Consider the following 26,771-nt stretch of genomic DNA (forward strand, 5'->3'; position numbering starts at 1 on the left):
AGTTAGATTTGATTCCTCTTTTATGTATTTATAGATATAAGCATGGAAATAATTCATTCCTATAAATACATCTGTGTGAAGGGAAGAACTTTTTTCTGTTTTATTTTAAAATTTTATTTTTTAAAATTTTGAAATTTAATTTTATTTATTTGTTTATACAGCAGGTTATTATTAGTTATGTATTTTATGCATATACATGTATACAGGTCAATCCCAATCTCCCAACTCATCCCACCACCACCACCCCATGGCTTCCCACACTTGGTGTCCATACGTTTGTTCTCTACCTCTGTGTCTCTATTTCTTCCCTGCAAACCAGTTCATCTGTACCATTTTTAGGTTCCACATATATGCATTAATATACAATATTTGTTTTCCTCTTTCTGACTTACTTCATTCTGTATGACAGTCTCTAGATCCATCGATGTCTCTACAAATGACCCAGTTTCATTCCTTTTTATGGCTGAGTAATATTCCATTTTATATATGTACCACATCTTTATCCATTCATCTGTCTGTGGGCATTTAGCTTGCTTCCATTACCTGGCTATTGTAAATAGTGCTGCAATGATCATTGTGGTGAATGTGCCTTTTTGATTTATGGTTTTCTCTGGGTATGTGCCCAGAAGTGGGATTGCTGGATCAGATGGTAATTCTATTTCTAGTTTTTTTAAGGAAACTCCATACTGTTCTCCATAGTGACTGTATCAATTTACATCCCCACCAATAGTGGAAGAGGGCTCCTTTTGTCCACACCCTCCCCAGAATTTGTTGTTTGTAGATTTTCTGATGATGCCGATTTTAACAGGTGTGGGGTGATACCTCATTGTAGTTTTGATTTGCATTTCTCTAATAATTAGTGCTGTTGAGCAGCTTTTCATGTGCGTCTTGGCCATCTCTGTGTCTTCTTTGAAGAAACGTCTCTTTAGATCTTCTGCCCATTTTTGTATTGGGTTGTTTGTTTTTTTAATAGTAAGCTGCATGAGCTGTTTATATATATATTGGAGATTAAACCTTTGTCCATTGATTCATTTGCAACGATTTTCGCCCATTCTGAGGGATGCCTTTTTCCATTCCCGTTTTTTGAACAAAAAAGGAAAGAAAGAAAAAGAAGCAGAACACTAATGTGCGTAAAATATGCCTTTTGAAATGGTCGTTTTGAAATATGGACGTCCTTTGAATTTTTTGGTCGATATGTGACCCCAGGATTTGTTTTCAGGGCAGGTGTCATTTACAGGCCTGCAATGATTTTGAATATCAACTGACCATTAGCGCTGGGATTAAAGCTGCTGTTGCGTGAAACGGCCACAAGGTGGCAGCAGTTCTCCCTTACCAAATCTGGTTACTAGAGCAACAGAGCCTCAATGGAAGTCGTGTTCTAGATTGGAATTTAGAATGGAATGTGCCAGGAGAAAGCCCCTCAAGTTTGTCTCACTACTTCTTGTTCCTGTTTTTATTTTATTTTTTTATTTTCTATTACAGCAAGTTTGATTACAATGTTTGGCTTGTTGTAGGTGTAGAAGATGTGGTTCTTTTACACATATACAGATGTCTGTTCTTCCTGGGATCCTTTTCCCATGTACGTTAGCACAGAATGTTGAGTAGTCTTCTCTTGGTATTCCGTAGGTCTTTGGTGATTTTATATGTCACCTGTGTTTGATTATGTCTGTTAACCCCGATATCGTAATGAAACCAATCCTCACACCTTTCCATTGGTGAACCATAAGTTTGTTTAATGAATCTGTGATTGCCCTTCTCCGTGGAAATATCTGCCCTGGTATCCATTTTTAGGTAACACCTATAAGTGATATGATACGATATGTGTCTTTCACTTTCTGACTTACTCCAAGTCACGTGATTACCTCTAGACTCATCTACGGGGCTGCAAATGGCATTGTGTCCTTTTTTTCCTTGGCTTCTATTCTGCCTTAGCGAGGTCCATTTTCAACAATGTGATTCCCTGAGGGTTGTGGATTAGCTGACCTGGGCAGCCTTACCCTGCCGGCCGGCCCTCCCCAGGTGTGCCTGGTTGAGGTCAATATAAACAGCGCTCCAGGCAGCAATAGCCCCTGAAGTTGTGCCTGACTCCATATTCTCTGCCCCGTCAGCAGTCTCAGGGCTGTGCTGGTGGGAGGGAGTGAGGGGCCAAGGCTTTGTTGGTGGCCCGGTGTGAGTGGGGCTCTGCTGGCCTTTCTGCAGGAGTTGCCAGGCTGCCACCTGTAAAGAAGAGGATGTGTCACCCATACCTTCCGATGGAATTTCTCTCCGGACAGAGGTGAGGAAGGAAAAAAGCAGTGGGGGCCGGGACAGGAGTGGTATCTCAGGCAGGGCAATAGAAAGCTTCCAGAAGAGCGCCCGGGGCCAGGACCATCCTGGCTGGCCTGCAGGCACCAAGTTGGCCTGCGTGCTGTCGCTGGTGTGGCTCCACGGCCCTTCCTCTAGGCTTTCAAGCCCTTGTACATATTCAGGTGTTTTACCTGGGAAGGGTGGGAACAGTTCAGCTGCAGCTGGCCTGGGGCTCAGCTCACGTTTACTCACTGATGCCTCAGCACGGTCCCCCAGCTTTGCAATGAGGACGCTCCTTGCATGGGGGGTGGGTTGCTGGCTGTATGGGAGGTGATTCCCCACCTCTGACCAATTTCAGAATTGTTTACTGCTGGAGCAAGTGCCCTGATAGGGTTTCCCTCTGTATAACTGGTGGCTTCAGGGTTTTTTTTTTCTTTTATGGTTCAAGTTAGATTTGATTCCTCTTTTATGTATTTATAGATATAAGCATGGAAATAATTCATTCCTATAAATACATCTGTGTGAAGGGAAGAACTTTTTTCTGTTTTATTTTAAAATTTTATTTTTTAAAATTTTGAAATTTAATTTTATTTATTTGTTTATACAGCAGGTTATTATTAGTTATGTATTTTATGCATATACATGTATACAGTTCAATCCCAATCTCCCAACTCATCCCACCACCACCACCCCATGGCTTCCCACACTTGGTGTCCATACGTTTGTTCTCTACCTCTGTGTCTCTATTTCTTCCCTGCAAACCAGTTCATCTGTACCATTTTTAGGTTCCACATATATGCATTAATATACAATATTTGTTTTCCTCTTTCTGACTTACTTCATTCTGTATGACAGTCTCTAGATCCATCGATGTCTCTACAAATGACCCAGTTTCATTCCTTTTTATGGCTGAGTAATATTCCATTTTATATATGTACCACATCTTTATCCATTCATCTGTCTGTGGGCATTTAGCTTGCTTCCATTACCTGGCTATTGTAAATAGTGCTGCAATGATCATTGTGGTGAATGTGCCTTTTTGATTTATGGTTTTCTCTGGGTATGTGCCCAGAAGTGGGATTGCTGGATCAGATGGTAATTCTATTTCTAGTTTTTTTAAGGAAACTCCATACTGTTCTCCATAGTGACTGTATCAATTTACATCCCCACCAATAGTGGAAGAGGGCTCCTTTTGTCCACACCCTCCCCAGAATTTGTTGTTTGTAGATTTTCTGATGATGCCGATTTTAACAGGTGTGGGGTGATACCTCATTGTAGTTTTGATTTGCATTTCTCTAATAATTAGTGCTGTTGAGCAGCTTTTCATGTGCGTCTTGGCCATCTCTGTGTCTTCTTTGAAGAAACGTCTCTTTAGATCTTCTGCCCATTTTTGTATTGGGTTGTTTGTTTTTTTAATAGTAAGCTGCATGAGCTGTTTATATATATATATTGGAGATTAAACCTTTGTCCATTGATTCATTTGCAACGATTTTCGCCCATTCTGAGGGATGCCTTTTTCCATTCCCGTTTTTTGAACAAAAAAGGAAAGAAAGAAAAAGAAGCAGAACACTAATGTGCGTAAAATATGCCTTTTGAAATGGTCGTTTTGAAATATGGACGTCCTTTGAATTTTTTGGTCGATATGTGACCCCAGGATTTGTTTTCAGGGCAGGTGTCATTTACAGGCCTGCAATGATTTTGAATATCAACTGACCATTAGCGCTGGGATTAAAGCTGCTGTTGCGTGAAACGGCCACAAGGTGGCAGCAGTTCTCCCTTACCAAATCTGGTTACTAGAGCAACAGAGCCTCAATGGAAGTCGTGTTCTAGATTGGAATTTAGAATGGAATGTGCCAGGAGAAAGCCCCTCAAGTTTGTCTCACTACTTCTTGTTCCTGTTTTTATTTTATTTTTTTATTTTCTATTACAGCAAGTTTGATTACAATGTTTGGCTTGTTGTAGGTGTAGAAGATGTGGTTCTTTTACACATATACAGATGTCTGTTCTTCCTGGGATCCTTTTCCCATGTACGTTAGGACAGAATGTTGAGTAGTCTTCTCTTGGTATTCCGTAGGTCTTTGGTGATTTTATATGTCACCTGTGTTTGATTATGTCTGTTAACCCCGATATCGTAATGAAACCAATCCTCACACCTTTCCATTGGTGAACCATAAGTTTGTTTAATGAATCTGTGATTGCCCTTCTCCATGGAAATATCTGCCCTGGTATCCATTTTTAGGTAACACCTATAAGTGATATGATACGATATGTGTCTTTCACTTTCTGACTTACTCCAAGTCACGTGATTACCTCTAGACTCATCTACAGGGCTGCAAATGGCATTGTGTCCTTTTTTTCCTTGGCTTCTATTCTGCCTTAGCGAGGTCCATTTTCAACAATGTGATTCCCTGAGGGTTGTGGATAAGCTGACCTGGGCAGCCTTACCCTGCCGGCCGGCCCTCCCCAGGTGTGCCTGGTTGAGGTCAATATAAACAGCGCTCCAGGCAGCAATAGCCCCTGAAGTTGTGCCTGACTCCATATTCTCTGCCCCGTCAGCAGTCTCAGGGCTGTGCTGGTGGGAGGGAGTGAGGGGCCAAGGCTTTGTTGGTGGCCCGGTGTGAGTGGGGCTCTGCTGGCCTTTCTGCAGGAGTTGCCAGGCTGCCACCTGTAAAGAAGAGGATGTGTCACCCATACCTTCCGATGGAATTTCTCTCCGGACAGAGGTGAGGAAGGAAAAAAGCAGTGGGGGCCGGGACAGGAGTGGTATCTCAGGCAGGGCAATAGAAAGCTTCCAGAAGAGCGCCCGGGGCCAGGACCATCCTGGCTGGCCTGCAGGCACCAAGTTGGCCTGCGTGCTGTCGCTGGTGTGGCTCCACGGCCCTTCCTCTAGGCTTTCAAGCCCTTGTACATATTCAGGTGTTTTACCTGGGAAGGGTGGGAACAGTTCAGCTGCAGCTGGCCTGGGGCTCAGCTCACGTTTACTCACTGATGCCTCAGCACGGTCCCCCAGCTTTGCAATGAGGACGCTCCTTGCATGGGGGGTGGGTTGCTGGCTGTACGGGAGGTGATTCCCCACCTCTGACCAATTTCAGAATTGTTTACTGCTGGAGCAAGTGCCCTGATAGGGTTTCCCTCTGTATAACTGGTGGGTTCAGGGTTTTTTTTTTCTTTTATGGTTCAAGTTAGATTTGATTCCTCTTTTATGTATTTATAGATATAAGCATGGAAATAATTCATTCCTATAAATACATCTGTGTGAAGGGAAGAACTTTTTTCTGTTTTATTTTAAAATTTTATTTTTTAAAATTTTGAAATTTAATTTTATTTATTTGTTTATACAGCAGGTTATTATTAGTTATGTATTTTATGCATATACATGTATACAGGTCAATCCCAATCTCCCAACTCATCCCACCACCACCACCCCATGGCTTCCCACACTTGGTGTCCATACGTTTGTTCTCTACCTCTGTGTCTCTATTTCTTCCCTGAAAACCAGTTCATCTGTACCATTTTTTCGGTTCCACATATATGCATTAATATACAATATTTGTTTTCCTCTTTCTGACTTACTTCATTCTGTATGACAGTCTCTAGATCCATCGATGTCTCTACAAATGACCCAGTTTCATTCCTTTTTATGGCTGAGTAATATTCCATTTTATATATGTACCACATCTTTATCCATTCATCTGTCTGTGGGCATTTAGCTTGCTTCCATTACCTGGCTATTGTAAATAGTGCTGCAATGATCATTGTGGTGAATGTGCCTTTTTGATTTATGGTTTTCTCTGGGTATGTGCCCAGAAGTGGGATTGCTGGATCAGATGGTAATTCTATTTCTAGTTTTTTTAAGGAAACTCCATACTGTTCTCCATAGTGACTGTATCAATTTACATCCCCACCAATAGTGGAAGAGGGCTCCTTTTGTCCACACCCTCCCCAGAATTTGTTGTTTGTAGATTTTCTGATGATGCCGATTTTAACAGGTGTGGGGTGATACCTCATTGTAGTTTTGATTTGCATTTCTCTAATAATTAGTGCTGTTGAGCAGCTTTTCATGTGCGTCTTGGCCATCTCTGTGTCTTCTTTGAAGAAACGTCTCTTTAGATCTTCTGCCCATTTTTGTATTGGGTTGTTTGTTTTTTTAATAGTAAGCTGCATGAGCTGTTTATATATATATATATTGGAGATTAAACCTTTGTCCATTGATTCATTTGCAACGATTTTCGCCCATTCTGAGGGATGCCTTTTTCCATTCCCGTTTTTTGAACAAACAAGGAAAGAAAGAAAAAGAAGCAGAACACTAATGTGCGTAAAATATGCCTTTTGAAATGGTCGTTTTGAAATATGGACGTCCTTTGAATTTTTTGGTCGATATGTGACCCCAGGATTTGTTTTCAGGGCAGGTGTCATTTACAGGCCTGCAATGATTTTGAATATCAACTGACCATTAGCGCTGGGATTAAAGCTGCTGTTGCGTGAAACGGCCACAAGGTGGCAGCAGTTCTCCCTTACCAAATCTGGTTACTAGAGCAACAGAGCCTCAATGGAAGTCGTGTTCTAGATTGGAATTTAGAATGGAATGTGCCAGGAGAAAGCCCCTCAAGTTTGTCTCACTACTTCTTGTTCCTGTTTTTATTTTATTTTTTTATTTTCTATTACAGCAAGTTTGATTACAATGTTTGGCTTGTTGTAGGTGTAGAAGATGTGGTTCTTTTACACATATACAGATGTCTGTTCTTCCTGGGATCCTTTTCCCATGTACGTTAGGACAGAATGTTGAGTAGTCTTCTCTTGGTATTCCGTAGGTCTTTGGTGATTTTATATGTCACCTGTGTTTGATTATGTCTGTTAACCCCGATATCGTAATGAAACCAATCCTCACACCTTTCCATTGGTGAACCATAAGTTTGTTTAATGAATCTGTGATTGCCCTTCTCCGTGGAAATATCTGCCCTGGTATCCATTTTTAGGTAACACCTATAAGTGATATGATACGATATGTGTCTTTCACTTTCTGACTTACTCCAAGTCACGTGATTACCTCTAGACTCATCTACGGGGCTGCAAATGGCATTGTGTCCTTTTTTTCCTTGGCTTCTATTGTGCCTTAGCGAGGTCCATTTTCAACAATGTGATTCCCTGAGGGTTGTGGATTAGCTGACCTGGGCAGCCTTACCCTGCCGGCCGGCCCTCCCCAGGTGTGCCTGGTTGAGGTCAATATAAACAGCGCTCCAGGCAGCAATAGCCCCTGAAGTTGTGCCTGACTCCATATTCTCTGCCCCGTCAGCAGTCTCAGGGCTGTGCTGGTGGGAGGGAGTGAGGGGCCAAGGCTTTGTTGGTGGCCCGGTGTGAGTGGGGCTCTGCTGGCCTTTCTGCAGGAGTTGCCAGGCTGCCACCTGTAAAGAAGAGGATGTGTCACCCATACCTTCCGATGGAATTTCTCTCCGGACAGAGGTGAGGAAGGAAAAAAGCAGTGGGGGCCGGGACAGGAGTGGTATCTCAGGCAGGGCAATAGAAAGCTTCCAGAAGAGCGCCCGGGGCCAGGACCATCCTGGCTGGCCTGCAGGCACCAAGTTGGCCTGCGTGCTGTCGCTGGTGTGGCTCCACGGCCCTTCCTCTAGGCTTTCAAGCCCTTGTACATATTCAGGTGTTTTACCTGGGAAGGGTGGGAACAGTTCAGCTGCAGCTGGCCTGGGGCTCAGCTCACGTTTACTCACTGATGCCTCAGCACGGTCCCCCAGCTTTGCAATGAGGACGCTCCTTGCATGGGGGGTGGGTTGCTGGCTGTATGGGAGGTGATTCCCCACCTCTGACCAATTTCAGAATTGTTTACTGCTGGAGCAAGTGCCCTGATAGGGTTTCCCTCTGTATAACTGGTGGGTTCAGGGTTTTTTTTTTCTTTTATGGTTCAAGTTAGATTTGATTCCTCTTTTATGTATTTATAGATATAAGCATGGAAATAATTCATTCCTATAAATACATCTGTGTGAAGGGAAGAACTTTTTTCTGTTTTATTTTAAAATTTTATTTTTTAAAATTTTGAAATTTAATTTTATTTATTTGTTTATACAGCAGGTTATTATTAGTTATGTATTTTATGCATATACATGTATACAGGTCAATCCCAATCTCCCAACTCATCCCACCACCACCACCCCATGGCTTCCCACACTTGGTGTCCATACGTTTGTTCTCTACCTCTGTGTCTCTATTTCTTCCCTGCAAACCAGTTCATCTGTACCATTTTTAGGTTCCACATATATGCATTAATATACAATATTTGTTTTCCTCTTTCTGACTTACTTCATTCTGTATGACAGTCTCTAGATCCATCGATGTCTCTACAAATGACCCAGTTTCATTCCTTTTTATGGCTGAGTAATATTCCATTTTATATATGTACCACATCTTTATCCATTCATCTGTCTGTGGGCATTTAGCTTGCTTCCATTACCTGGCTATTGTAAATAGTGCTGCAATGATCATTGTGGTGAATGTGCCTTTTTGATTTATGGTTTTCTCTGGGTATGTGCCCAGAAGTGGGATTGCTGGATCAGATGGTAATTCTATTTCTAGTTTTTTTTAAGGAAACTCCATACTGTTCTCCATAGTGACTGTATCAATTTACATCCCCACCAATAGTGGAAGAGGGCTCCTTTTGTCCACACCCTCCCCAGAATTTGTTGTTTGTAGATTTTCTGATGATGCCGATTTTAACAGGTGTGGGGTGATACCTCATTGTAGTTTTGATTTGCATTTCTCTAATAATTAGTGCTGTTGAGCAGCTTTTCATGTGCGTCTTGGCCATCTCTGTGTCTTCTTTGAAGAAACGTCTCTTTAGATCTTCTGCCCATTTTTGTATTGGGTTGTTTGTTTTTTTAATAGTAAGCTGCATGAGCTGTTTATATATATATATATTGGAGATTAAACCTTTGTCCATTGATTCATTTGCAACGATTTTCGCCCATTCTGAGGGATGCCTTTTTCCATTCCCGTTTTTTGAACAAACAAGGAAAGAAAGAAAAAGAAGCAGAACACTAATGTGCGTAAAATATGCCTTTTGAAATGGTCGTTTTGAAATATGGACGTCCTTTGAATTTTTTGGTCGATATGTGACCCCAGGATTTGTTTTCAGGGCAGGTGTCATTTACAGGCCTGCAATGATTTTGAATATCAACTGACCATTAGCGCTGGGATTAAAGCTGCTGTTGCGTGAAACGGCCACAAGGTGGCAGCAGTTCTCCCTTACCAAATCTGGTTACTAGAGCAACAGAGCCTCAATGGAAGTCGTGTTCTAGATTGGAATTTAGAATGGAATGTGCCAGGAGAAAGCCCCTCAAGTTTGTCTCACTACTTCTTGTTCCTGTTTTTATTTTATTTTTTTATTTTCTATTACAGCAAGTTTGATTACAATGTTTGGCTTGTTGTAGGTGTAGAAGATGTGGTTCTTTTACACATATACAGATGTCTGTTCTTCCTGGGATCCTTTTCCCATGTACGTTAGGACAGAATGTTGAGTAGTCTTCTCTTGGTATTCCGTAGGTCTTTGGTGATTTTATATGTCACCTGTGTTTGATTATGTCTGTTAACCCCGATATCGTAATGAAACCAATCCTCACACCTTTCCATTGGTGAACCATAAGTTTGTTTAATGAATCTGTGATTGCCCTTCTCCGTGGAAATATCTGCCCTGGTATCCATTTTTAGGTAACACCTATAAGTGATATGATACGATATGTGTCTTTCACTTTCTGACTTACTCCAAGTCACGTGATTACCTCTAGACTCATCTACGGGGCTGCAAATGGCATTGTGTCCTTTTTTTCCTTGGCTTCTATTGTGCCTTAGCGAGGTCCATTTTCAACAATGTGATTCCCTGAGGGTTGTGGATTAGCTGACCTGGGCAGCCTTACCCTGCCGGCCGGCCCTCCCCAGGTGTGCCTGGTTGAGGTCAATATAAACAGCGCTCCAGGCAGCAATAGCCCCTGAAGTTGTGCCTGACTCCATATTCTCTGCCCCGTCAGCAGTCTCAGGGCTGTGCTGGTGGGAGGGAGTGAGGGGCCAAGGCTTTGTTGGTGGCCCGGTGTGAGTGGGGCTCTGCTGGCCTTTCTGCAGGAGTTGCCAGGCTGCCACCTGTAAAGAAGAGGATGTGTCACCCATACCTTCCGATGGAATTTCTCTCCGGACAGAGGTGAGGAAGGAAAAAAGCAGTGGGGGCCGGGACAGGAGTGGTATCTCAGGCAGGGCAATAGAAAGCTTCCAGAAGAGCGCCCGGGGCCAGGACCATCCTGGCTGGCCTGCAGGCACCAAGTTGGCCTGCGTGCTGTCGCTGGTGTGGCTCCACGGCCCTTCCTCTAGGCTTTCAAGCCCTTGTACATATTCAGGTGTTTTACCTGGGAAGGGTGGGAACAGTTCAGCAGCAGCTGGCCTGGGGCTCAGCTCACGTTTACTCACAGCTGCCTCAGCAGGGTCCCCAAGCTTTGCAATGAGGACGCTCCTTGCATGGGGGGTGGGTTGCTGGCTGTTTGGGAGGTGATTCCCCACCTCTGACCAATTTCAGAATTGTTTACTGCTGGAGCAAGTGCCCTGATAGGGTTTCCCTCTGTATAACTGGTGGGTTCAGGTTTTTTTTTTCTCTTATGGTTCAAGTTAGATTTGATTCCTCTTTTATGTATTTATAGATATAAGCATGGAAATAATTCATTCCTATAAATACATCTGTGTGAAGGGAAGAACTTTTTTCTGTTTTATTTTAAAATTTTATTTTTTAAAATTTTGAAATTTAATTTTATTTATTTGTTTATACAGCAGGTTATTATTAGTTATGTATTTTATGCATATACATGTATACAGGTCAATCCCAATCTCCCAACTCATCCCACCACCACCACCCCATGGCTTCCCACACTTGGTGTCCATACGTTTGTTCTCTACCTCTGTGTCTCTATTTCTTCCCTGCAAACCAGTTCATCTGTACCATTTTTAGGTTCCACATATATGCATTAATATACAATATTTGTTTTCCTCTTTCTGACTTACTTCATTCTGTATGACAGTCTCTAGATCCATCGATGTCTCTACAAATGACCCAGTTTCATTCCTTTTTATGGCTGAGTAATATTCCATTTTATATATGTACCACATCTTTATCCATTCATCTGTCTGTGGGCATTTAGCTTGCTTCCATTACCTGGCTATTGTAAATAGTGCTGCAATGATCATTGTGGTGAATGTGCCTTTTTGATTTATGGTTTTCTCTGGGTATGTGCCCAGAAGTGGGATTGCTGGATCAGATGGTAATTCTATTTCTAGTTTTTTTAAGGAAACTCCATACTGTTCTCCATAGTGACTGTATCAATTTACATCCCCACCAATAGTGGAAGAGGGCTCCTTTTGTCCACACCCTCCCCAGAATTTGTTGTTTGTAGATTTTCTGATGATGCCGATTTTAACAGGTGTGGGGTGATACCTCATTGTAGTTTTGATTTGCATTTCTCTAATAATTAGTGCTGTTGAGCAGCTTTTCATGTGCGTCTTGGCCATCTCTGTGTCTTCTTTGAAGAAACGTCTCTTTAGATCTTCTGCCCATTTTTGTATTGGGTTGTTTGTTTTTTTAATAGTAAGCTGCATGAGCTGTTTATATATATATATATTGGAGATTAAACCTTTGTCCATTGATTCATTTGCAACGATTTTCGCCCATTCTGAGGGATGCCTTTTTCCATTCCCGTTTTTTGAACAAAAAAGGAAAGAAAGAAAAAGAAGCAGAACACTAATGTGCGTAAAATATGCCTTTTGAAATGGTCGTTTTGAAATATGGACGTCCTTTGAATTTTTTGGTCGATATGTGACCCCAGGATTTGTTTTCAGGGCAGGTGTCATTTACAGGCCTGCAATGATTTTGAATATCAACTGACCATTAGCGCTGGGATTAAAGCTGCTGTTGCGTGAAACGGCCACAAGGTGGCAGCAGTTCTCCCTTACCAAATCTGGTTACTAGAGCAACAGAGCCTCAATGGAAGTCGTGTTCTAGATTGGAATTTAGAATGGAATGTGCCAGGAGAAAGCCCCTCAAGTTTGTCTCACTACTTCTTGTTCCTGTTTTTATTTTATTTTTTTATTTTCTATTACAGCAAGTTTGATTACAATGTTTGGCTTGTTGTAGGTGTAGAAGATGTGGTTCTTTTACACATATACAGATGTCTGTTCTTCCTGGGATCCTTTTCCCATGTACGTTAGGACAGAATGTTGAGTAGTCTTCTCTTGGTATTCCGTAGGTCTTTGGTGATTTTATATGTCACCTGTGTTTGATTATGTCTGTTAACCCCGATATCGTAATGAAACCAATCCTCACACCTTTCCATTGGTGAACCATAAGTTTGTTTAATGAATCTGTGATTGCCCTTCTCCGTGGAAATATCTGCCCTGGTATCCATTTTTAGGTAACACCTATAAGTGATATGATACGATATGTGTCTTTCACTTTCTGACTTACTCCAAGTCACGTGATTACCTCTAGACTCATCTACGGGGCTGCAAATGGCATTGTGTCCTTTTTTTCCTTGGCTTCTATTGTGCCTTAGCGAGGTCCATTTTCAACAATGTGATTCCCTGAGGGTTGTGGATAAGCTGACCTGGGCAGCCTTACCCTGCCGGCCGGCCCTCCCCAGGTGTGCCTGGTTGAGGTCAATATAAACAGCGCTCCAGGCAGCAATAGCCCCTGAAGTTGTGCCTGACTCCATATTCTCTGCCCCGTCAGCAGTCTCAGGGCTGTGCTGGTGGGAGGGAGTGAGGGGCCAAGGCTTTGTTGGTGGCCCGGTGTGAGTGGGGCTCTGCTGGCCTTTCTGCAGGAGTTGCCAGGCTGCCACCTGTAAAGAAGAGGATGTGTCACCCATACCTTCCGATGGAATTTCTCTCCGGACAGAGGTGAGGAAGGAAAAAAGCAGTGGGGGCCGGGACAGGAGTGGTATCTCAGGCAGGGCAATAGAAAGCTTCCAGAAGAGCGCCCGGGGCCAGGACCATCCTGGCTGGCCTGCAGGCACCAAGTTGGCCTGCGTGCTGTCGCTGGTGTGGCTCCACGGCCCTTCCTCTAGGCTTTCAAGCCCTTGTACATATTCAGGTGTTTTACCTGGGAAGGGTGGGAACAGTTCAGCTGCAGCTGGCCTGGGGCTCAGCTCACGTTTACTCACTGATGCCTCAGCACGGTCCCCCAGCTTTGCAATGAGGACGCTCCTTGCATGGGGGGTGGGTTGCTGGCTGTACGGGAGGTGATTCCCCACCTCTGACCAATTTCAGAATTGTTTACTGCTGGAGCAAGTGCCCTGATAGGGTTTCCCTCTGTATAACTGGTGGGTTCAGGGTTTTTTTTTTTCTTTTATGGTTCAAGTTAGATTTGATTCCTCTTTTATGTATTTATAGATATAAGCATGGAAATAATTCATTCCTATAAATACATCTGTGTGAAGGGAAGAACTTTTTTCTGTTTTATTTTAAAATTTTATTTTTTAAAATTTTGAAATTTAATTTTATTTATTTGTTTATACAGCAGGTTATTATTAGTTATGTATTTTATGCATATACATGTATACAGGTCAATCCCAATCTCCCAACTCATCCCACCACCACCACCCCATGGCTTCCCACACTTGGTGTCCATACGTTTGTTCTCTACCTCTGTGTCTCTATTTCTTCCCTGCAAACCAGTTCATCTGTACCATTTTTAGGTTCCACATATATGCATTAATATACAATATTTGTTTTCCTCTTTCTGACTTACTTCATTCTGTATGACAGTCTCTAGATCCATCGATGTCTCTACAAATGACCCAGTTTCATTCCTTTTTATGGCTGAGTAATATTCCATTTTATATATGTACCACATCTTTATCCATTCATCTGTCTGTGGGCATTTAGCTTGCTTCCATTACCTGGCTATTGTAAATAGTGCTGCAATGATCATTGTGGTGAATGTGCCTTTTTGATTTATGGTTTTCTCTGGGTATGTGCCCAGAAGTGGGATTGCTGGATCAGATGGTAATTCTATTTCTAGTTTTTTTAAGGAAACTCCATACTGTTCTCCATAGTGACTGTATCAATTTACATCCCCACCAATAGTGGAAGAGGGCTCCTTTTGTCCACACCCTCCCCAGAATTTGTTGTTTGTAGATTTTCTGATGATGCCGATTTTAACAGGTGTGGGGTGATACCTCATTGCAGTTTTGATTTGCATTTCTCTAATAATTAGTGCTGTTGAGCAGCTTTTCATGTGCGTCTTGGCCATCTCTGTGTCTTCTTTGAAGAAACGTCTCTTTAGATCTTCTGCCCATTTTTGTATTGGGTTGTTTGTTTTTTTAATAGTAAGCTGCATGAGCTGTTTATATATATATATTGGAGATTAAACCTTTGTCCATTGATTCATTTGCAACGATTTTCGCCCATTCTGAGGGATGCCTTTTTCCATTCCCGTTTTTTGAACAAACAAGGAAAGAAAGAAAAAGAAGCAGAACACTAATGTGCGTAAAATATGCCTTTTGAAATGGTCGTTTTGAAATATGGACGTCCTTTGAATTTTTTGGTCGATATGTGACCCCAGGATTTGTTTTCAGGGCAGGTGTCATTTACAGGCCTGCAATGATTTTGAATATCAACTGACCATTAGCGCTGGGATTAAAGCTGCTGTTGCGTGAAACGGCCACAAGGTGGCAGCAGTTCTCCCTTACCAAATCTGGTTACTAGAGCAACAGAGCCTCAATGGAAGTCGTGTTCTAGATTGGAATTTAGAATGGAATGTGCCAGGAGAAAGCCCCTCAAGTTTGTCTCACTACTTCTTGTTCCTGTTTTTATTTTATTTTTTTATTTTCTATTACAGCAAGTTTGATTACAATGTTTGGCTTGTTGTAGGTGTAGAAGATGTGGTTCTTTTACACATATACAGATGTCTGTTCTTCCTGGGATCCTTTTCCCATGTACGTTAGGACAGAATGTTGAGTAGTCTTCTCTTGGTATTCCGTAGGTCTTTGGTGATTTTATATGTCACCTGTGTTTGATTATGTCTGTTAACCCCGATATCGTAATGAAACCAATCCTCACACCTTTCCATTGGTGAACCATAAGTTTGTTTAATGAATCTGTGATTGCCCTTCTCCATGGAAATATCTGCCCTGGTATCCATTTTTAGGTAACACCTATAAGTGATATGATACGATATGTGTCTTTCACTTTCTGACTTACTCCAAGTCACGTGATTACCTCTAGACTCATCTACAGGGCTGCAAATGGCATTGTGTCCTTTTTTTCCTTGGCTTCTATTCTGCCTTAGCGAGGTCCATTTTCAACAATGTGATTCCCTGAGGGTTGTGGATAAGCTGACCTGGGCAGCCTTACCCTGCCGGCCGGCCCTCCCCAGGTGTGCCTGGTTGAGGTCAATATAAACAGCGCTCCAGGCAGCAATAGCCCCTGAAGTTGTGCCTGACTCCATATTCTCTGCCCCGTCAGCAGTCTCAGGGCTGTGCTGGTGGGAGGCAGTGAGGGGCCAAGGCTTTGTTGGTGGCCCGGTGTGAGTGGGGCTCTGCTGGCCTTTCTGCAGGAGTTGCCAGGCTGCCACCTGTAAAGAAGAGGATGTGTCACCCATACCTTCCGATGGAATTTCTCTCCGGACAGAGGTGAGGAAGGAAAAAAGCAGTGGGGGCCGGGACAGGAGTGGTATCTCAGGCAGGGCAATAGAAAGCTTCCAGAAGAGCGCCCGGGGCCAGGACCATCCTGGCTGGCCTGCAGGCACCAAGTTGGCCTGCGTGCTGTCGCTGGTGTGGCTCCACGGCCCTTCCTCTAGGCTTTCAAGCCCTTGTACATATTCAGGTGTTTTACCTGGGAAGGGTGGGAACAGTTCAGCTGCAGCTGGCCTGGGGCTCAGCTCACGTTTACTCACTGATGCCTCAGCACGGTCCCCCAGCTTTGCAATGAGGACGCTCCTTGCATGGGGGGTGGGTTGCTGGCTGTACGGGAGGTGATTCCCCACCTCTGACCAATTTCAGAATTGTTTACTGCTGGAGCAAGTGCCCTGATAGGGTTTCCCTCTGTATAACTGGTGGGTTCAGGGTTTTTTTTTTCTTTTATGGTTCAAGTTAGATTTGATTCCTCTTTTATGTATTTATAGATATAAGCATGGAAATAATTCATTCCTATAAATACATCTGTGTGAAGGGAAGAACTTTTTTCTGTTTTATTTTAAAATTTTATTTTTTAAAATTTTGAAATTTAATTTTATTTATTTGTTTATACAGCAGGTTATTATTAGTTATGTATTTTATGCATATACATGTATACAGGTCAATCCCAATCTCCCAACTCATCCCACCACCACCACCCCATGGCTTCCCACACTTGGTGTCCATACGTTTGTTCTCTACCTCTGTGTCTCTATTTCTTCCCTGCAAACCAGTTCATCTGTACCATTTTTAGGTTCCACATATATGCATTAATATACAATATTTGTTTTCCTCTTTCTGACTTACTTCATTCTGTATGACAGTCTCTAGATCCATCGATGTCTCTACAAATGACCCAGTTTCATTCCTTTTTATGGCTGAGTAATATTCCATTTTATATATGTACCACATCTTTATCCATTCATCTGTCTGTGGGCATTTAGCTTGCTTCCATTACCTGGCTATTGTAAATAGTGCTGCAATGATCATTGTGGTGAATGTGCCTTTTTGATTTATGGTTTTCTCTGGGTATGTGCCCAGAAGTGGGATTGCTGGATCAGATGGTAATTCTATTTCTAGTTTTTTTAAGGAAACTCCATACTGTTCTCCATAGTGACTGTATCAATTTACATCCCCACCAATAGTGGAAGAGGGCTCCTTTTGTCCACACCCTCCCCAGAATTTGTTGTTTGTAGATTTTCTGATGATGCCGATTTTAACAGGTGTGGGGTGATACCTCATTGTAGTTTTGATTTGCATTTCTCTAATAATTAGTGCTGTTGAGCAGCTTTTCATGTGCGTCTTGGCCATCTCTGTGTCTTCTTTGAAGAAACGTCTCTTTAGATCTTCTGCCCATTTTTGTATTGGGTTGTTTGTTTTTTTAATAGTAAGCTGCATGAGCTGTTTATATATATATATATTGGAGATTAAACCTTTGTCCATTGATTCATTTGCAACGATTTTCGCCCATTCTGAGGGATGCCTTTTTCCATTCCCGTTTTTTGAACAAACAAGGAAAGAAAGAAAAAGAAGCAGAACACTAATGTGCGTAAAATATGCCTTTTGAAATGGTCGTTTTGAAATATGGACGTCCTTTGAATTTTTTGGTCGATATGTGACCCCAGGATTTGTTTTCAGGGCAGGTGTCATTTACAGGCCTGCAATGATTTTGAATATCAACTGACCATTAGCGCTGGGATTAAAGCTGCTGTTGCGTGAAACGGCCACAAGGTGGCAGCAGTTCTCCCTTACCAAATCTGGTTACTAGAGCAACAGAGCCTCAATGGAAGTCGTGTTCTAGATTGGAATTTAGAATGGAATGTGCCAGGAGAAAGCCCCTCAAGTTTGTCTCACTACTTCTTGTTCCTGTTTTTATTTTATTTTTTTATTTTCTATTACAGCAAGTTTGATTACAATGTTTGGCTTGTTGTAGGTGTAGAAGATGTGGTTCTTTTACACATATACAGATGTCTGTTCTTCCTGGGATCCTTTTCCCATGTACGTTAGGACAGAATGTTGAGTAGTCTTCTCTTGGTATTCCGTAGGTCTTTGGTGATTTTATATGTCACCTGTGTTTGATTATGTCTGTTAACCCCGATATCGTAATGAAACCAATCCTCACACCTTTCCATTGGTGAACCATAAGTTTGTTTAATGAATCTGTGATTGCCCTTCTCCGTGGAAATATCTGCCCTGGTATCCATTTTTAGGTAACACCTATAAGTGATATGATACGATATGTGTCTTTCACTTTCTGACTTACTCCAAGTCACGTGATTACCTCTAGACTCATCTACGGGGCTGCAAATGGCATTGTGTCCTTTTTTTCCTTGGCTTCTATTCTGCCTTAGCGAGGTCCATTTTCAACAATGTGATTCCCTGAGGGTTGTGGATTAGCTGACCTGGGCAGCCTTACCCTGCCGGCCGGCCCTCCCCAGGTGTGCCTGGTTGAGGTCAATATAAACAGCGCTCCAGGCAGCAATAGCCCCTGAAGTTGTGCCTGACTCCATATTCTCTGCCCCGTCAGCAGTCTCAGGGCTGTGCTGGTGGGAGGGAGTGAGGGGCCAAGGCTTTGTTGGTGGCCCGGTGTGAGTGGGGCTCTGCTGGCCTTTCTGCAGGAGTTGCCAGGCTGCCACCTGTAAAGAAGAGGATGTGTCACCCATACCTTCCGATGGAATTTCTCTCCGGACAGAGGTGAGGAAGGAAAAAAGCAGTGGGGGCCAGGACAGGAGTGGTATCTCAGGCAGGGCAATAGAAAGCTTCCAGAAGAGCGCCCGGGGCCAGGACCATCCTGGCTGGCCTGCAGGCACCAAGTTGGCCTGCGTGCTGTCGCTGGTGTGGCTCCACGGCCCTTCCTCTAGGCTTTCAAGCCCTTGTACATATTCAGGTGTTTTACCTGGGAAGAGTGGGAACAGTTCAGCAGCAGCTGGCCTGGGGCTCAGCTCACGTTTACTCACAGCTGCCTCAGCAGGGTCCCCAAGCTTTGCAATGAGGACGCTCCTTGCATGGGGGGTGGGTTGCTGGCTGTTTGGGAGGTGATTCCCCACCTCTGACCAATTTCAGAATTGTTTACTGCTGGAGCAAGTGCCCTGATAGGGTTTCCCTCTGTATAACTGGTGGGTTCAGGTTTTTTTTTTTCTCTTATGGTTCAAGTTAGATTTGATTCCTCTTTTATGTATTTATAGATATAAGCATGGAAATAATTCATTCCTATAAATACATCTGTGTGAAGGGAAGAACTTTTTTCTGTTTTATTTTAAAATTTTATTTTTTAAAATTTTGAAATTTAATTTTATTTATTTGTTTATACAGCAGGTTATTATTAGTTATGTATTTTATGCATATACATGTATATAGGTCAATCCCAATCTCCCAACTCATCCCACCACCACCACCCCATGGCTTCCCACACTTGGTGTCCATACGTTTTTTCTCTACCTCTGTGTCTCTATTTCTTCCCTGCACACCAGTTCATCTGTACCATTTTTTAGGTTCCACATATATGCATTAATATACAATATTTGTTTTCCTCTTTCTGACTTACTTCATTCTGTATGACAGTCTCTAGATCCATCGATGTCTCTACAAATGACCCAGTTTCATTCCTTTTTATGGCTGTGTAATATTCCATTTTATATATGTACCACATCTTTATCCATTCATTTGTCTGTGGGCATTTAGCTTGCTTCCATTACCTGGCTATTGTAAATAGTGCTGCAATGATCATTGTGGTGAATGTGCCTTTTTGATTTATGGTTTTCTCTGGGTATGTGCCCAGAAGTGGGATTGCTGGATCAGATGGTAATTCTATTTCTAGTTTTTTTTAAGGAAACTCCATACTGTTCTCCATAGTGACTGTATCAATTTACATCCCCACCAATAGTGGAAGAGGGCTCCTTTTGTCCACACCCTCCCCAGAATTTGTTGTTTGTAGATTTTCTGATGATGCCGATTTTAACAGGTGTGGGGTGATACCTCATTGTAGTTTTGATTTGCATTTCTCTAATAATTAGTGCTGTTGAGCAGCTTTTCATGTGCGTCTTGGCCATCTCTGTGTCTTCTTTGAAGAAACGTCTCTTTAGATCTTCTGCCCATTTTTGTATTGGGTTGTTTGTTTTTTTAATAGTAAGCTGCATGAGCTGTTTATATATATATTGGAGATTAAATCTTTGTCCATTGATTTATTTGCAACGATTTTCGCCCATTCTGAGGGATGCCTTTTTCCATTCCTGTTTTTTGAACAAAAAAGGAAAGAAAGAAAAAGAAGCAGAACACTAATGTGCGTAAAATATGCCTTTTGAAATGGTCGTTTTGAAATATGGACGTCCTTTGAATTTTTTGGTCGATATGTGACCCCAGGATTTGTTTTCAGGGCAGGTGTCATTTACAGGCCTGCAATGATTTTGAATATCAACTGACCATTAGCGCTGGGATTAAAGCTGCTGTTGCGTGAAACGGCCACAAGGTGGCAGCAGTTCTCCCTTACCAAATCTGGTTACTAGAGCAACAGAGCCTCAATGGAAGTCGTGTTCTAGATTGGGATTTAGAATGGAATGTGCCAGGAGAAAGCCCCTCAAGTTTGTCTCACTACTTCTTGTTCCTGTTTTTAATTTTTTTTTTATTTTCTATTACAGCAAGTTTGATTACAATGTTTGGCTTGTTGTAGGTGTAGAAGATGTGGTTCTTTTACACATATACAGATGTCTGTTCTTCCTGGGATCCTTTTCCCATGTACGTTAGGACAGAATGTTGAGTAGTCTTCTCTTGGTATTCCGTAGGTCTTTGGTGATTTTATAGGTCACCTGTGTTTGATTATGTCTGTTAACCCCGATATCGTAATGAAACCAATCCTCACACCTTTCCATTGGTGAACCATAAGTTTGTTTAATGAATCTGTGATTGCCCTTCTCCGTGGAAATATCTGCCCTGGTATCCATTTTTAGGTAACACCTATAAGTGATATGATACGATATGTGTCTTTCACTTTCTGACTTACTCCAAGTCACGTGATTACCTCTAGACTCATCTACGGGGCTGCAAATGGCATTGTGTCCTTTTTTTCCTTGGCTTCTATTCTGCCTTAGCGAGGTCCATTTTCAACAATGTGATTCCCTGAGGGTTGTGGATTAGCTGACCTGGGCAGCCTTACCCTGCCGGCCGGCCCTCCCCAGGTGTGCCTGGTTGAGGTCAATATAAACAGCGCTCCAGGCAGCAATAGCCCCTGAAGTTGTGCCTGACTCCATATTCTCTGCCCCGTCAGCAGTCTCAGGGCTGTGCTGGTGGGAGGGAGTGAGGGGCCAAGGCTTTGTTGGTGGCCCGGTGTGAGTGGGGCTCTGCTGGCCTTTCTGCAGGAGTTGCCAGGCTGCCACCTGTAAAGAAGAGGATGTGTCACCCATACCTTCCGATGGAATTTCTCTCCGGACAGAGGTGAGGAAGGAAAAAAGCAGTGGGGGCCGGGACAGGAGTGGTATCTCAGGCAGGGCAATAGAAAGCTTCCAGAAGAGCGCCCGGGGCCAGGACCATCCTGGCTGGCCTGCAGGCACGAAGATGGCCTGCGTGCTGTCGCTGGTGTGGCTCCACGGCCCTTCCTCTAGGCTTTGAAGCCCTTGTACATATTCAGCTGTTTTACCTGGGAAGGGTGGGAACAGTTCAGCTGCAGCTGGCCTGGGGCTCAGCTCACGTTTACTCACAGATGCCTCAGCACGGTCCCCCAGCTTTGCAATGATGATGCTCTTTGCATGGGGGGTGGGTTGCTGGCTGTATGGGAGGTGATTCCCCACCTCTGACCAATTTCAGAATTGTTTACTGCTGGAGCAAGTGCCCTGATAGGGTTTCCCTCTGTATAACTGGTGGCTTCAGGGTTTTTTTTCTTTTATGGTTCAAGTTAGATTTGATTCCTCTTTTATGTATTTATAGATATAAGCATGGAATTAATTCATTCCTATAAATACATGTGTGTGAAGGGAATAACTTTTTTCTGTTTTATTTTAAAATTTTATTTTTCAAAGTTTTGAAATTTAATTTTATTTATTTGTTTATACAGCAGGTTATTATTAGTTATGTATTTTATGCATATACATGTATATAGGTCAATCCCAATCTCCCAACTCATCCCACCACCACCACCCCATGGCTTCCCACACTTGGTGTCCATACGTTTGTTCTCTACCTCTGTGTCTCTATTTCTTCCCTGCACACCAGTTCATCTGTACCATTTTTTAGGTTCCACATATATGCATTAATATACAATATTTGTTTTCCTCTTTCTGACTTACTTCATTCTGTATGACAGTCTCTAGATCCATCGATGTCTCTACAAATGACCCAGTTTCATTCCTTTTTATGGCTGAGTAATATTCCATTTTATATATGTACCACATCTTTATCCATTCATCTGTCTGTGGGCATTTAGCTTGCTTCCATTACCTGGCTATTGTAAATAGTGCTGCAATGATCATTGTGGTGAATGTGCCTTTTTGATTTATGGTTTTCTCTGGGTATGTGCCCAGAAGTGGGATTGCTGGATCAGATGGTAATTCTATTTCTAGTTTTTTTTAAGGAAACTCCATACTGTTCTCCATAGTGACTGTATCAATTTACATCCCCACCAATAGTGGAAGAGGGCTCCTTTTGTCCACACCCTCCCCAGAATTTGTTGTTTGTAGATTTTCTGATGATGCCGATTTTAACAGGTGTGGGGTGATACCTCATTGTAGTTTTGATTTGCATTTCTCTAATAATTAGTGCTGTTGAGCAGCTTTTCATGTGCGTCTTGGCCATCTCTGTGTCTTCTTTGAAGAAACGTCTCTTTAGATCTTCTGCCCATTTTTGTATTGGGTTGTTTGTTTTTTTAATAGTAAGCTGCATGAGCTGTTTATATATATATTGGAGATTAAACCTTTGTCCATTGATTCATTTGCAACGATTTTCGCCCATTCTGAGGGATGCCTTTTTCCATTCCCGTTTTTTGAACAAAAAAGGAAAGAAAGAAAAAGAAGCAGAACACTAATGTGCGTAAAATATGCCTTTTGAAATGGTCGTTTTGAAATATGGACGTCCTTTGAATTTTTTGGTCGATATGTGACCCCAGGATTTGTTTTCAGGGCAGGTGTCATTTACAGGCCTGCAATGATTTTGAATATCAACTGACCATTAGCGCTGGGATTAAAGCTGCTGTTGCGTGAAACGGCCACAAGGTGGCAGCAGTTCTCCCTTACCAAATCTGGTTACTAGAGCAACAGAGCCTCAATGGAAGTCGTGTTCTAGATTGGAATTTAGAATGGAATGTGCCAGGAGAAAGCCCCTCAAGTTTGTCTCACTACTTCTTGTTCCTGTTTTTAATTTTTTTTTTATTTTCTATTACAGCAAGTTTGATTACAATGTTTGGCTTGTTGTAGGTGTAGAAGATGTGGTTCTTTTACACATATACAGATGTCTGTTCTTCCTGGGATCCTTTTCCCATGTACGTTAGGACAGAATGTTGAGTAGTCTTCTCTTGGTATTCCGTAGGTCTTTGGTGATTTTATATGTCACCTGTGTTTGATTATGTCTGTTAACCCCGATATCGTAATGAAACCAATCCTCACACCTTTCCATTGGTGAACCATAAGTTTGTTTAATGAATCTGTGATTGCCCTTCTCCGTGGAAATATCTGCCCTGGTATCCATTTTTAGGTAACACCTATAAGTGATATGATACGATATGTGTCTTTCACTTTCTGACTTACTCCAAGTCACGTGATTACCTCTAGACTCATCTACGGGGCTGCAAATGGCATTGTGTCCTTTTTTTCCTTGGCTTCTATTCTGCCTTAGCGAGGTCCATTTTCAACAATGTGATTCCCTGAGGGTTGTGGATTAGCTGACCTGGGCAGCCTTACCCTGCCGGCCGGCCCTCCCCAGGTGTGCCTGGTTGAGGTCAATATAAACAGCGCTCCAGGCAGCAATAGCCCCTGAAGTTGTGCCTGACTCCATATTCTCTGCCCCGTCAGCAGTCTCAGGGCTGTGCTGGTGGGAGGGAGTGAGGGGCCAAGGCTTTGTTGGTGGCCCGGTGTGAGTGGGGCTCTGCTGGCCTTTCTGCAGGAGTTGCCAGGCTGCCACCTGTAAAGAAGAGGATGTGTCACCCATACCTTCCGATGGAATTTCTCTCCGGACAGAGGTGAGGAAGGAAAAAAGCAGTGGGGGCCGGGACAGGAGGGGTATCTCAGGCAGGGCAATAGAAAGCTTCCAGAAGAGCGCCCGGGGCCAGGACCATCCTGGCTGGCCTGCAGGCACCAAGTTGGCCTGCGTGCTGTCGCTGGTGTGGCTCCACGGCCCTTCCTCTAGGCTTTCAAGCCCTTGTACATATTCAGGTGCTTTACCTGGGAAGGGTGGGAACAGTTCAGCAGCAGCTGGCCTGGGGCTCAGCTCACGTTTACTCACAGCTGCCTCAGCACGGTCCCCCAGCTTTGCAATGAGGACGCTCCTTGCATGGGGGGTGGGTTGCTGGCTGTATGGGAGGTGATTCCCCACCTCTGACCAATTTCAGAATTGTTTACTGCTGGAGCAAGTGCCCTGATAGGGTTTCCCTCTGTATAACTGGTGGGTTCAGGTTTTTTTTTTTCTCTTATGGTTCAAGTTAGATTTGATTCCTCTTTTATGTATTTATAGATATAAGCATGGAAATAATTCATTCCTATAAATACATCTGTGTGAAGGGAAGAACTTTTTTCTGTTTTATTTTAAAATTTTATTTTTTTAAATTTTGAAATTTAATTTTATTTATTTGTTTATACAGCAGGTTATTATTAGTTATGTATTTTATGCATATATATGTATACAGGTCAATCCCAAACTCCCAACTCATCCCACCACCACCACCCCATGGCTTCCCACACTTGGTGTCCATACATTTGTTCTCTACCTCTGTGTCTCTATTTATTCCCTGCAAGCCAGTTCCTCTGTACCATTTTTTAGGTTCCACATATATGCATTAATATACAATATTTGTTTTCCTCTTTCTGACTTACTTCATTCTGTATGACAGTCTCTAGATCCATCGATGTCTCTACAAATGACCCAGTTTCATTCCTTCTTATGGCTGAGTAATATTCCATTTTATATATGTACCACATCTTTATCCATTCATCTGTCTGTGGGCATTTAGCTTGCTTCCATTACCTGGCTATTGTAAATAGTGCTGCAATGATCATTGTGGTGAATGTGCCTTTTTGATTTATGGTTTTCTCTGGGTATGTGCCCAGAAGTGGGATTGCTGGGTCAGATGGTAATTCTATTTCTAGTTTTTTTTAAGGAAACTCCATACTGTTCTCCATAGTGACTGTATCAATTTACATCCCCACCAATAGTGGAAGAGGGCTCCTTTTGTCCACACCCTCCCCAGAATTTGTTGTTTGTAGATTTTCTGATGATGCCGATTTTAACAGGTGTGGGGTGATACCTCATTGTAGTTTTGATTTGCATTTCTCTAATAATTAGTGCTGTTGAGCAGCTTTTCATGTGCGTCTTGGCCATCTCTGTGTCTTCTTTGAAGAAACGTCTCTTTAGATCTTCTGCCCATTTTTGTATTGGGTTGTTTGTTTTTTTAATAGTAAGCTGCATGAGCTGTTTATATATATATTGGAGATTAAACCTTTGTCCATTGATTCATTTGCAACGATTTTCGCCCATTCTGAGGGATGCCTTTTTCCATTCCCGTTTTTTGAACAAAAAAGGAAAGAAAGAAAAAGAAGCAGAACACTAATGTGCGTAAAATATGCCTTTTGAAATGGTCGTTTTGAAATATGGACGTCCTTTGAATTTTTTGGTCGATATGTGACCCCAGGATTTGTTTTCAGGGCAGGTGTCATTTACAGGCCTGCAATGATTTTGAATATCAACTGACCATTAGCGCTGGGATTAAAGCTGCTGTTGCGTGAAACGGCCACAAGGTGGCAGCAGTTCTCCCTTACCAAATCTGGTTACTAGAGCAACAGAGCCTCAATGGAAGTCGTGTTCTAGATTGGAATTTAGAATGGAATGTGCCAGGAGAAAGCCCCTCAAGTTTGTCTCACTACTTCTTGTTCCTGTTTTTAATTTTTTTTTATTTTCTATTACAGCAAGTTTGATTACAATGTTTGGCTTGTTGTAGGTGTAGAAGATGTGGTTCTTTTACACATATACAGATGTCTGTTCTTCCTGGGATCCTTTTCCCATGTACGTTAGGACAGAATGTTGAGTAGTCTTCTCTTGGTATTCCGTAGGTCTTTGGTGATTTTATATGTCACCTGTGTTTGATTATGTCTGTTAACCCCGATATCGTAATGAAACCAATCCTCACACCTTTCCATTGGTGAACCATAAGTTTGTTTAATGAATCTGTGATTGCCCTTCTCCGTGGAAATATCTGCCCTGGTATCCATTTTTAGGTAACACCTATAAGTGATATGATACGATATGTGTCTTTCACTTTCTGACTTACTCCAAGTCACGTGATTACCTCTAGACTCATCTACGGGGCTGCAAATGGCATTGTGTCCTTTTTTTCCTTGGCTTCTATTGTGCCTTAGCGAGGTCCATTTTCAACAATGTGATTCCCTGAGGGTTGTGGATTAGCTGACCTGGGCAGCCTTACCCTGCCGGCCGGCCCTCCCCAGGTGTGCCTGGTTGAGGTCAATATAAACAGCGCTCCAGGCAGCAATAGCCCCTGAAGTTGTGCCTGACTCCATATTCTCTGCCCCGTCAGCAGTCTCAGGGCTGTGCTGGTGGGAGGGAGTGAGGGGCCAAGGCTTTGTTGGT

The sequence above is a fragment of the Mesoplodon densirostris genome, chromosome 1 (assembly GCF_025265405.1).
Source record: "Mesoplodon densirostris isolate mMesDen1 chromosome 1, mMesDen1 primary haplotype, whole genome shotgun sequence".
NCBI lineage: Eukaryota > Metazoa > Chordata > Mammalia > Artiodactyla > Ziphiidae > Mesoplodon > Mesoplodon densirostris.